Source organism: Lepidochelys olivacea, assembly GCF_965140295.1.
Source record: "Lepidochelys olivacea isolate rLepOli2 genome assembly, chromosome: 21".
Lineage (NCBI taxonomy): Eukaryota > Metazoa > Chordata > Testudines > Cheloniidae > Lepidochelys > Lepidochelys olivacea.
In genome coordinates, this window is record NC_140431.1 from 9,200,912 (window position 1) to 9,213,367 (window position 12,456).

Below are 12,456 nucleotides of genomic sequence, written 5' to 3' on the forward strand. Positions count from 1 at the left end.
ACCAGACACCTGCGGCTGGCCCGTGCCTGCTCACTTGGGCGCTCAGGGCTCGTGCTAAGTGGCTGTTTAATTGCGGTGTAGGCGGTCAGGCTGGGGCTGGAGCCTGAGCTCTGAGACCCTCCCACCGTGCAGGGTCCTTGAGGCCAGGCTCTCGCCTGAATGCGTACACTGCAATTAAATAGCCCCTTAGCCAGAGCCCGAGTCAGCTGGCACGAGCCAGCTGCAGGTATCGGACTGCAGTGTAGACAGACCCTTAAGGTTAACTGGACGAGAGAGAGAGAGAGAGATGGATAATGTAAGGAATAGCACTAAAAGAAAGCAGCTCACTTGCTGGAACCAGCCTTCTGTGCTTGCCTTAGGAGGAAGATGGTCTTGGACTCAGGAGAGGCAGGTTCAATTCTCAGCTATAGCACAGATTCTCCCTGTGTGACCTTGGGCAAGTCACTTTGCTGGTCTGTGACTCAGATCCTCATCTGTAGAATGGGCATGCTCATCTTTGCCTACCTCACAGGGGTGTGGTGATGCTAAATCCATTTGGTAGGTGGATGGAGGGGAGTAGAGGAGTAGACCAAGTAAAGAGCAGAATTTCACCCCAAATGAATAACCAGTGAAAGAATGTGGACATTCTGCAGATCATTTTCAGCAATGCAGGAGAGGAGTTTAGCGGTACTTACTAGCGATCGCACATGAATCTGTTTATTGTATGGGCATCTGCCTGGAAAGTGTTATTAGTTTCCTGAGCATTCACCAATTTGTTTTCAATAACATTTATTAAGTCACTTGCATTAACTAAAAATGAAACGCTTCGCTGGTGCTGGAGAAAAGCACAAGTCAGTGAGATTGCCAGTCAAGGCGCATGCAAAAACACGCTGTGAAAGCAAGCGGAGGAAATGGTGGGTGAAAATGGAGGCAAGCCCAATCAAGCGAGTGCACCTGGGCACGAGGAAGAGAGCAACAATGAAGAACGAGCCTGTGAGCACGAGGAGCGCACAAGAGAACACACGCGTGCAAATGAGCAGAAGAGCCAAAGCATCCACTAGAGCTGGTGAAACGTGCAAAAGAAACCGAGAGGGTGTGCAAAAGAGCAAGGGAAGCACAAGACAGAGAGGTTTCATTCAGGAGCTGAGAGCAGGCAAAGAGAAGGGAATGAATTCTAACACAAACAATCCTGTGGTACTGCTCCCAGGTCCGTTTCCTCATACGTTCCTTATTTTTTGCTTTTAAAGATTTTCTTTGGGGGGGGGAGGTACCTTTCTGAACAACAAAGTCATTGTAGTCCTGCCTGCAAGACAGGGTTTTATTACAGCGCAGAGACAGGAGGGGGGAGTGGAGGGGGAGAGGTCGGAGGGTCATAGCCCAGCTTGGCGGTGCTGCAAACAGCATGTGGGTTCCAGTGAGCTGTCAACGCCACGGCCGTAAATCAAGGCCCTGGCTTCCAAGAGGCGGCTGTGTGCTCCGAGGCGGTGGAAGCACTTGCAGGGTGTGTCCCAAAGAAAGAGCCGCTTGTTAATTTTCCACATTTCCAGCTATAAAGAACAAAGTTACTTTCCGTCAGGCATTTATACAGTATATACTGTACCGTACACACTGTTTGGAGGGGCAGCTGGATTTACACTTGAAAGGGGAGAGATTAGCACACTCCCTTGCATATACCCAGAGTAATTACATATACAAATGCATGTGGGTAGGAGTAAGGCACATAATATAGTTACCTACATAATTACACATACACAGTGTCATTAGATTAATGAATATGCCTTTTCAACGTAATCCATGTTGTTGTGTGCGCATTACACAGGACACAAGCAAATCAGGTTGTCCATCACATATATAGCATATACACAGTATAATTATATGTTCACACACATACAGTCAGCATAATTATCTATTTAATCTTTGTCTTGTGTTGACCAAACATGCACAAACACTAAAACCCCTCTCAAGCAGCCATCCAATGGACCATCACAAAAAGATTAGCTGGCTACTGTTTAAACCAAGGGTCTAATTTAGGTCTTGTCTACACCAGGAAGTTATTTCTGCAGTAAGGCAGGGTGTGACTTGAAAGAGCATTCCTTATTCTGGATTAGCTCATTGTGTGCACTCTCTTATTCCAGAGCAGCAGCACCTTTTCCAGTTTGGCTTAATCCGCTTCCAAAGCGATAGATATCCCAGTCCATTTCCCCGTATAGACAAACTGTAAGATGTAAGAGACAAATCTTCAGATTATTTCGAAGTGGCTACTGAAGCTGGGGGTCCTTATTGCAGGTTGCATCTATTACCCACACAGAAAGAAAATCATTTTATGCATCCAATGAAGGGAGCTGTAGCTCACGAAAGCTTATGCTCAAATACATTGGTTAGTCTCTAAAGTGCTACAAGTCCTCCTTTTCTTTTTGCAGATACAGACTAACACGGCTGCTACTCTGAAACCTGTCATTTTATACTTAGACACCATTCTCCAGTGAACACATGCGCAAACACATGAATACTCTGTGGTACAGTACTTCTCAATATGGTGCGGTTCCAGCTACACTGTCAGAATATACCACATCAAGGGATGCAAACAAAAGGAGTTGTGTCCCAAACACAGCTAAAAGCACATGTCAGTTTTGCAGCGCAGACAGGAGCCAAGCTGTGTTTTTAGCTGCGTTTGTGAATCGTGCAACCGCTCTGGAGAGTGGCAACCCAGTCTCTCTTATTCTCCATTTGGGGCACACTTACATTTTAGACTCCTGAAGATCAAAATGCTTTAGTCTAACCCAAGTTATTGGGCTCAACACAGGGGTAACAGGGGGGAATTGAATAGTCTCGGACATACAGGAGGCCAGACTAGATTTAATTGTCCCTTCTGGCTTATACTCCATAAAATCAATGAAAATCAAAAACCCAAGATCTTCAAAACACAACATATGGAGGGGGAGGCTAAAATTGGTCTCTTAGGACTGTATTTAGGCACTTAAGTCAATCCACTAGCACGGATGGACTCCCAGCATTTTGGAAAACACAAGACTACTGAACAATGAACAATTCACCCACCTACCTCTGTGCGCTGCTGGGCACCAATCGAGTGCTTCAAGGCTGAAGCAGAGGTCGGGGGACAAGAAATTCGTCAGAGGGACTCACATTACAGGTGGGAACCAGGAGAACAGTAGGCAGCCAGTGCAAGATGACCACAAGGAAATCATGCCCAGAATTCACCTGGTTTTAGCTTTCATCATCAGAAAAAAACAACCCCAAAACAAACCCGCCGAGGGCACATCTTCACTAGGAAAGATGGTATTTTCTTACCTCCTGTTAGTACGTGGAACAAACACAAGGTAAAATCCTAGGGAAGACAAGGTAGTGTGTTTTCTCGTGCATGAGCACATCAAGGCAAACCCTACCCTCTCCTGTATTCTTTACGTTGACCTGATAACTCGTTATTATTTGTATTACTGTAGTGCCCGGGAGTCCCACTCATGGGGCAGGACCCCAATGTACTAAGCCCTGTACACTCAGAACAGACAGTCCCTGCTCCAAAGAGCTTCCAACTGAAGTATAATACAAGACAGGAGACCAGGAGATGGATCCTGACAGATGGGGGAGGACCAGGAAATGATGAGACAATGTTGGTCAGCGTGAGGGACAGATGTCTCAGTGCACCATCAGCTAGCCATTGTCAAGGCATCACGGCAAGGGAGAGAGTTTTGAGGAGGAATTTGAAGGTGGATAAAGAGGTAGCTTTGCAGATGTTTATAGGGAGCACAGCATGGAGGGAAGCACCAAGGTTCTTGTATAAAAATGTTAACGTGTTTAAACTATCACTAGCATTTTAACTTGTGGTAGCTAATCAAACAAACAACACAATTCCCCCTCCCTCTGCCAGTGAACACAAGATCAGAGGGTTCACAAAACTTCTTTCTCAAGGAACCCTGGGCTGACGGGTTTGTGCAAAACTACCAAATGATTGTTTCCACCTGAAAATTCAGGGCAGTTTCTACCCAGTTTCACGCTGAATTTTTCAGTTTGTTCAAAAGAAAACTTGGTGGGGAAAGGGGAGGGGGAAAAAACAAAACAAACAAACACGTGAACCTGCTGCAGGATGATCAAACCCCGAAGATCTTTGCACAAACTCCCAGACTAGAACGAGGCTACTGTAAATTATTATTATGAGCACAATTCCTGCCAGCCTGCAGTAAGGACAGAAGATGCATTATCATCCACTTAGAAATCTGTCTGAAATTCTTTTTATTTACCTACATAAGGCCTGCTCTATGCACAGATTATGTACTGATGTAACTAGATCAGTTAGGGGCATGATTCTTACCGAAAGTTAAACCACTGCAACAGCTTGTGTGGAGACAGTTAGTATCAAGGTCCTTAATCCAGTACAGCAGATTCCCTTTCCCACATGGGAATAGATATTCCAGTCTAAGATATCTTTAAACCACTATTAGTCCACACTAGGAGGGTTGTACCTCTACCTATAAAACTTTTGTGTTCACACAAGCTGCAAAATAAACGCTGAATTCTCCACTCCTCCCATCTGACAGTGGTTTTTGCAGGCTCGGTATTACAGCTTCCCCCGCGGAGACAATTTCCTCTGTTGTTTGTGTGGGCCTTTCACACAGCAAAAAGGCAGAGAAAAATCAAACCTCAAAAAGGAAAAAGAAAAGGAAAAAACTGGCCAGAGGATTCGGGGGCAGGTTTAGAACCTGAAGCTACTTCTAAATTTCCTTTTTTGAAGCGGACTAGATTTCAAGCTGGCAGTATCCCTGTGAGGAGCAGAAATTCCATGTCCGCTGCAAGAGGCACTCCAAAGCTGCACGGGAACACACAATCAGGCACTAGCAAGCCTGCACGGATGTAACACGGGGCAGCACTGCACAATTCTTTGCAGTGGCACAAGCAGACCTGGACACCCTCGTGGCTGTACCTCAGCCTGCTCCCCACAGGCACTATGTGTAAAGATCAGCTACATCACCTTTGACTATATCTCTCACTGGTCTTGCACAGTGAGGTTATTCTGTAGCCACTTTTGCCCCAGGACCTCCACACTTCAGTGTCTTTGTAAGAGTAAGGGCAGATTTCGGTTTGGAGTGAGACCTTCGGTTTTATCCCCAACTCTGCTGGCCTACTGTGCAACCTTAAGCAAATCCATTAACAATCCCCCCGCCCCCGAACCTCAGTTTCCCTCTCTTTCAATGGGGACAACACTGAACTCACAGGGGGAGCTGCGAGGCTAAATTAGCTGATCTTGGCAAAAAGTACTTTGAGATCATTTTGCAGATCAGGGCAGGAAGAGGCATGGAGTGAGGAGGAAGTGGCTTGCTCCAGATCACACAGCAGGTCAGCGCCAGAGTCCAGAGAGGAATCCATGAGTGCCAGCTACCTGTCTTGCCCTGATCTAACCACTAGGTAATGCTGCCTGCCCAGAGTTCTCTCTCTCTCCAAACTCTCTGAATTATTTTCCCAACAGCTCTCTAGAAGTTAAGCATGAGACAGAGAAGAAAAAGCAGACACACAAAAAGGAGAGAAGCTGAGCGAAGGCAATGCCGCAGCGTGATGGCTGAGCTGATCGGAAGCCCAGTTGCCAAAGGAGACCATGCTGCTGTAGCCAGCAATAGAGGGCTCCAAGATACCCATTTTTAACTGCACGAGCCAAACAAGGAGAGCTTTGTTCGCGGGATAGATGCGGGGACAGCCCCTGGTTTTATGAGGCTTTGGGAACCCTGTAAAAGTCTGCATGGGCTTATTAAGCTGGCAAATTACTTGAACAAGAAGAATACGGCTCGTGCCAACGCCAGACCGCGTGTCCAAAGGGCTCCGAGCCAGGCTGATCCGGGGGAGACGGGACAAACCCCTGCCACTTGGAGACGGGGACGCCCGTGACGTGCGGGTACACGCACGCCGAGGGAGGCAAGGAGGGGCGGATGGAATGCAGGAGCCAGGCCCACCCCGAACAGGCTCTCAGGGGGCAATTTAATTCACTCCCTGCTGACCCTCTCACTTTGTTGTGCTCTGAAGCACGAAATTACAAGATTTACAGGAAAAAATGGCATGGCCTTCAAATCTCGCACAGGGGCCTCCCCATGACAGCCCTGCAGCTCGCCCAGAGAAGCTACCCCCTCTCTCCTACCCCTCCGCCCCCTCCAGATGGCCAGGGAAACTAGCAGAAGAGTTACAGAGATATCTGCCAGGCGTGGGGGTCGGGGGAGAGATTTCCATTCCAACCACCTGCTGCTAAGAGGGCTGGTACCAGTTTTGTTTTGGTGCGAGCATTTTTCAATCAGACAGCCAGCGGCACACAGGCACGACCAGGAGGCTGGGGTACAGCACCTCCCAGCTCTGCTGGGTGGTGAAGACCGGCGTTACACTGTTAGTGAGCTCACCCGATGTCTCAGAGTCACTGAGCTGGTCATGTGACACAGGGACGGCCAGGATGCACCACACCCGGGGTCCATCTACTCCATCATGCTGTCTCCACCAGCCCCAGCTGCTTCAGTGCAAGGTGCCCTGCAGTGACTGGATCTGCCACCAAGGAAAGTTTCATTCTAACCCCGCAGACTTGACTGACTCTAGCAACTTGCATTCCAAGCTCCCCCTTCTACCTCGGTGACGAGAGCCGTGCCCACAGGGCCCACTTGTGTGTGATTTAAGTCACCACAAAGCCAGGGCTGAGGCTGGTGGGTTAGAATTGAATGGGAGATGACTGGCACTGGCTGGCAAAACCCAAGGGCTGTCTCTGAGACAGCCGTCCAGGAGGATGGGGACGCACGGCATAAGCCTTTCATCTTTCGTAGCCTTCAGGTCAGCTACTCCATCACCACGGGGAAAATGGGCATTGAGGCAACATCCACTATGGAGGAGAGGCTGCTGAGATCTTGAACAGCTGCTGGCGAGAACTGAGATGCATTGGCTTAGCTGCATGGGCAAAAACCAGCACTTTACTCCTACTTACCAGTTGTGGGGGTGAGGGTAATAGCACGATCAGAGAGGGAACATCATTCATTTTCATCTTGATCCCCAGGTGACCCATTTTGCCAGTGTATGAAAGGTTCAGAGACCGGCCCAATCTATAATCCTGGTTCTCAACACCCCAGAACCTTGAGGGAGCAGAACGGTGCAGCTCTGGCCCATCTCTAACAAACTCAGTGGGAGACACTTGCCAAGCAAAGAAAGCGGGTCGTCATGGGATATTCACTGCCACCCAGATATGACTGTAGTCCATTGCTGTCTTTCCTCAGGAAACAGTGAAGCCACGCTTACAAAAGTCTTGCTTGATTTATGAAAGGTGCTTTCTTTACCAGATTCCAACCTGGGGCTCCCACCAGGGCCAGAACCACCTTGAGACGGGAGTAGAGATGAAAGGCAAGTTTTTTTTGGACAGGTCACCTGCACTTGTTAACCTCTTTCAACAGGCCAGAAGATTAGCTTCAAAAAGCAACACTTGAAGTTACTAGTATGGAACCACCTCTTAAAGCTAGAAAGCATGGAGTCCAAATTACCCATAATTCTTTGCTATTTAATTTTGAGAACATGTGAAAAAGAAAAAAAGGTCCCCACTTAGAAGAGAATTTGCCTTCACCTCCTGCTAATGATCTATGAAATGGGAAGGGGGGAGGGGGAGTTAAATTGTACCCTGCTCCACAGTGCTATTCAAAGAGTCATTAGCGCGATAGCCACAATTAGGAACAAATAGTTTGTGTCCAATTTGTCTCCTGGATGATTGTCTTTGATCAGTAAATTAGCCCATTTTAAAAAGAAGTTTGTAAGATTTAAGACACTCACATCAACAGCTGACACCGCCTGGCTTCCTCATTTACAAGACCAGTGGCAGCAACCTGTTACTGAGCAGAAGGAATGCAAATGTTGAGGTGGCGGAAGGGGAAGAGACCTGACCTGTGTAGTGGTTTTGTGCTGATTTAACTATATCTGTGAGGAGTGTTTACCCAACAGAGCTAAGATCAGGAATACCCCTAGTGGGGATGCAGTTGTACCAGTATACTGGTACAGTTTGTACAACTTAAGCACCTTTGCACTGGTATAACGGAGTCCACATTAGAGGATCACACCACTTAACGACACCAGATTCTAAAACAGATATAGTAAAAAGTAGTATCAAAAAGCCCCTTGCATGTATACAAGCCCTTAGTTCCTTGGAAAAAAAAAAAGAGGTTTCTCCGATTTCTAAATTCCCATCTAGATCCAAATACAAAACTGCCCCAAAGCCCAGGGCTTTCTGAATCGGGGTGTCTGGATTTCTTTGTATACGCTTCATACTTGATTTTCTTTGCAGCTAGGCTGTAGAACTCCAGAGCAACAAGAACTACTAGGAAAAAAGCAAAGAGAGTCTCAGTTTAATCCCGGGTGTGGCGAACACAATGTTCAGACAACAGAAGTGTTATGCTAGTATCAGATCCCAAGAAGAAATAAGAGATTCTACTGTAGCGAAGAATTTCCCACCAGGATGCACTGGAAAAATTGCACAACCACAGCTCTATTGGCTAATGAGTCTGGAGAGACTGTTCTCTTTTCACCTGAGAGCTCATTCCTTTGAGTTCATGCTATGGTTGAAATAAATACTACATGCTATATTCCCCCCTCTAATTTCAGAAGAAAGCGGGTCATCACAAGTCAGTGTGTGGGGATCCCAGAGCGGAAACAGTCTACTATCCAGCTTTCCACCCAAGACACATGGCATTTAGTTCTTCCCTGGAATAACGCACCTTCTTTAGGCCAGGTTTCATATCTATTGGCGAGCAAGCCAAGGAGCAAATGAACCTGGTGATGAAGTTGTCCTCCTGTATGAGATGGATCTGGTGCCTCTCATCCCTCGTTCCTAGAAGTCCTATTTCGATCTCAATCACAAAAAATCACCACCAGTTAGAACTCCGTGGCCTCCATGTTGGCAGCCCCAGGAGAGACTAAAAATTGAACGGGCCCTAGAGACTGAGCTTCCACATGGTCTCCAATGGGCGTCAAATCTGTGCCTTTCATCAGCCCTTATGGCAAGTCAATTTGCTGAACAACCTTCTTGCCTAGCGGGTTAGAGCAGCAGCCTGCCACTCAGGAAACCTGGGTTCCATTCCTGCCGCTGGCCTGCCGGTGACCCTGGGTAAGTCACTCCCCCTCCCTGATGATCACTTAGAGGGGAGGCCAGGAATGGAAGGCAAGGCGTTTTCAGTAGAGGCTCTCTCCTTAAGGCTCTGTCCATTCTTCTTTGGGCTCTTCAGAACTTGATAACCTTCAAGGCCCAGCATTAAGGATGGATGCAGGTTGGTTAAATGAATTTCTGAATTGGGAGAGGGAGGACCTTACCAGCCAGCTAAGGTAGCCACTGGGCTAAGAGCAGTGCTTAAGCATTCAGATGCTATGGTGGTAGATGCTGGTACATACAGAATCCAGATGGGCAGTACTTTGAATACTCCAAAGAGGACAAGCCTACGGTTTCAGAAGTGACTTATGATCGGGGATGCCCAACTAGAGACCCCCCGCAAAAAGGGACATGATTTTCAGGGGGGTGGGTCTCAAGTCGGGGTTCCAAAATCACTGGGTCACTTTGGAAAAATCTTTGCAGAATAAAAGCGTAAAAGTATTCAGGCCAAGTCTTAAAAAAAACAACAAAAAACCACATTTTTAATTAACAGTTGTCACCCAGACAGTACAGCAGGAGAGACCATAAGACCAAGTGCTCTCTGCTGCAGCAGGAGGATGTGGATTTCCATACAGCATGGGGGTAAAACACTGGCTGAAACTAACCAAAGGGAATTCCCTCCTGGATGGGATCAAAGGTTTGAATGGGGCCTTAACCTCCAATGATTAAAAAAAAACCACCATAGAAATTATATTAATAGAGCCGGGTCGGGGGAAAGAGGGGACTACACAAATGATACTACACTTTCTCCTTCCCCCCAGTCTCCTTTTACCCCAAAAGAGCTTTTTGGGAATAAAAAAAGATTATAAATTATTTTTACACTACACTCATAAAAATGACATTGTCACATTCCAGAATTAGAACTACTAAAATAATACACACACAGACATTTTTAGATGGATATTAACAGTAAATGATGCCATATTGAAATCCACTCCCTCACTCCACTTCCTCCATCCCCATTCTCATATAATCAGAACCAAATGGCTCCAAGAGATCCAAATTAATAAAAACGACAGAATTCTTTACAAAAGGGAAAAATCTTTTTCAACTCTCTCTCGGCCCCAGATGTTCTCCCCTTTGCCACACACACACCCTAACGCTTCTGGACTTCGATCCTCCTTGGCTAAAGGGGTTAAATCCATTTTCACTAATGAAGAACACAAGGAACAAGTCTGACCATTGCTCCCAACAATTCACTTCTCCCCACGCTTGGGGGGGGGGGGCGGGGGGAAGGAACAACATTTATGCTCAGTCATATATGAAATATAAATCAGGCAACCTAATAGAGAGATGAGTTTCACTTAAGTGCTCTCATCTCATTTTTATCTGAAATACCCTAATAATAGCATATGACATAATACATGTGAAATGCGACCACATGCTTTTATAGCACAGTGTCATCCACACCAGAGTCTCCCCACCACCACCTCCATTCCCTTTTAAATATGAAAAACGGCTGATATGGTTATAAGTTTGGTATCTTGCTTTTAATACCTTAACATTTATTTTACATCTGCCTGCAATAAATAGTATTTTTATTTTTATTTAAAAAAAAAAGCACAGAACAAATATTACAGCAGACGGATGGGATGGCTTTTCCAGATGGGCCCTTTCTATATAATTGCAATTTGGAAAGTGTTCTACCAGGAGGCCTCAGGCTGACAGGTTCGAAGACAAAGGGAGGAGCAGAAGGGGGTGCTGATTTTGGGGATGGAGGCAAGCATTGTGCAGTCTGAAGCTGGGGTTTTCCAAAGGAGCATAAGGAGAGTTAGGTGCTCAAGTCCCAGTGAAACTCATTAGGATTTAGGAGATTTCCATGGGCGTCAGGCACCTGACTGCACTGAAAATCCAAGCCTTCAATCTGGACTAAGAGGGTTCACGGTCTCGAACCTCCTGTATGGGTTCCCACACGAGTGAGCTCTAGTTGCTGGTTGGGAAGTTGATCTTCCAGGATGCGCTGCCAGCTGGTTTGGTTTTGGTGTAGAGAGCTGCCTTTAAAAGTCATTTTTGAAAACCCCCATGGGTTAATTAAGAAGGCAGGTTTTCTGATTGTTTGTCCAAGACAAAACCCTCCCTTGTTATCAGCCCACCTCCCTTCTTGTGCCCCACCTCCATCCCATCATTTCCCCGTCCCTGCTGAGATCTCCTCCTCCTCCTGCTTCCCATCCAGACACCTCCTAATCCTTCCCTGCCTCCCTCCACCTCCTCCTCCCTGTTTTGAACCTCCCTCCCCTTCTCCTTCCACCTACCCCCTCTTCTCCCTTTCTGGCTCACTGCCTCCCTCCTTCTCACTCCCCTTCCCTCTCCCAGCTGCCTGAAGTTGGAAGGTTCCCTTGTCTGGTGCGAGTCACACACACAAAAGAAGTGCCTACCATGCTGAGCGACCCGCCGATGGCAGCGACGCCCTCCTCCCTTAAAGCCCTGCAACAAAGGGACTTCAAGGAGACCAAGTCTTCCCTAACTCCTCGAGGGCAATGTCAGAGTGCTGGCAACTTGGAGACGAAGGTTCTAGGCACCCGCCCCCCCCCCCACTCCCTGCCCGGGGGGACATTGTCCTTCCCGAGCCCTGCGATGCGTGGATAGCCGTGGCCGCAGACATTCCCCACCTGCTTCTTGGCCAAGTCCTGCTTTGGGCCCCAGGTCTTGGAGGAGCTGGACTTGCCTGTCTGGGGCAAGCAGGCTGAAGCCACAGTGAGGCTCCCCATTGGGGGGCTAGATACAATCGTGACCCCAGAGGCGCCTAAGTATACTAGACATCATAGGGCCGAGCAGCTCCATTGACTATCCTCAAGAGGTGCCTAAAGGCACATCTGGCCCCCTCCTCCGGAAGCGTATTTCCACTTACTCATGAGTTTGATATCTCCTGTGGAATGGCGAAGGAGAGCATGGGGAGGGGAAGCAGGGAAGGCCACCCCAATGGTGGAGCTGGCCCCATTAGTCTCCAATTGTCCCAGAGAATCCCCCTCTAAGCCAGCGCCAGAGCCCCAAAAAACTCCTGCACAGACAATTGCAACTGAACGCTGGCTCATTGATGGGAGACACGAGACAGCAGGAGGCTGCATGAAATGTCACTCCATCCAGACCCAGCTGGGAAGCAGAAGTTTAAGCCTGTGACATTAGAATAGGTTTACCTCCTAAGGCTGCTTCTGGAGATGAAATGCACTTCCTGCCCGTTGGCCTGTATTTGCCACTGGCTACAGGGCGAGGTCAACTGGGTTAGGCAAGAGGAAGAGAGAAGAGCTAAACTTTATAGGAAGCAAGACACATGGAAAAACATAACATGGATCCCTTACATTCCACTAACACCTTCTCTCCTG

The 12,456-nt window shown here is 47.6% G+C and overlaps 1 protein-coding gene across 3 annotated transcripts in view; it reads right to left on the reverse strand.

The window, feature by feature from the left end:
• FOXP4 (forkhead box P4) overlaps positions 1–12,456 on the reverse strand; it is a 142,086-nt gene that overhangs the window by 77,706 nt on the left and 51,924 nt on the right. The gene's annotated exons all lie outside the window — the stretch shown is intronic.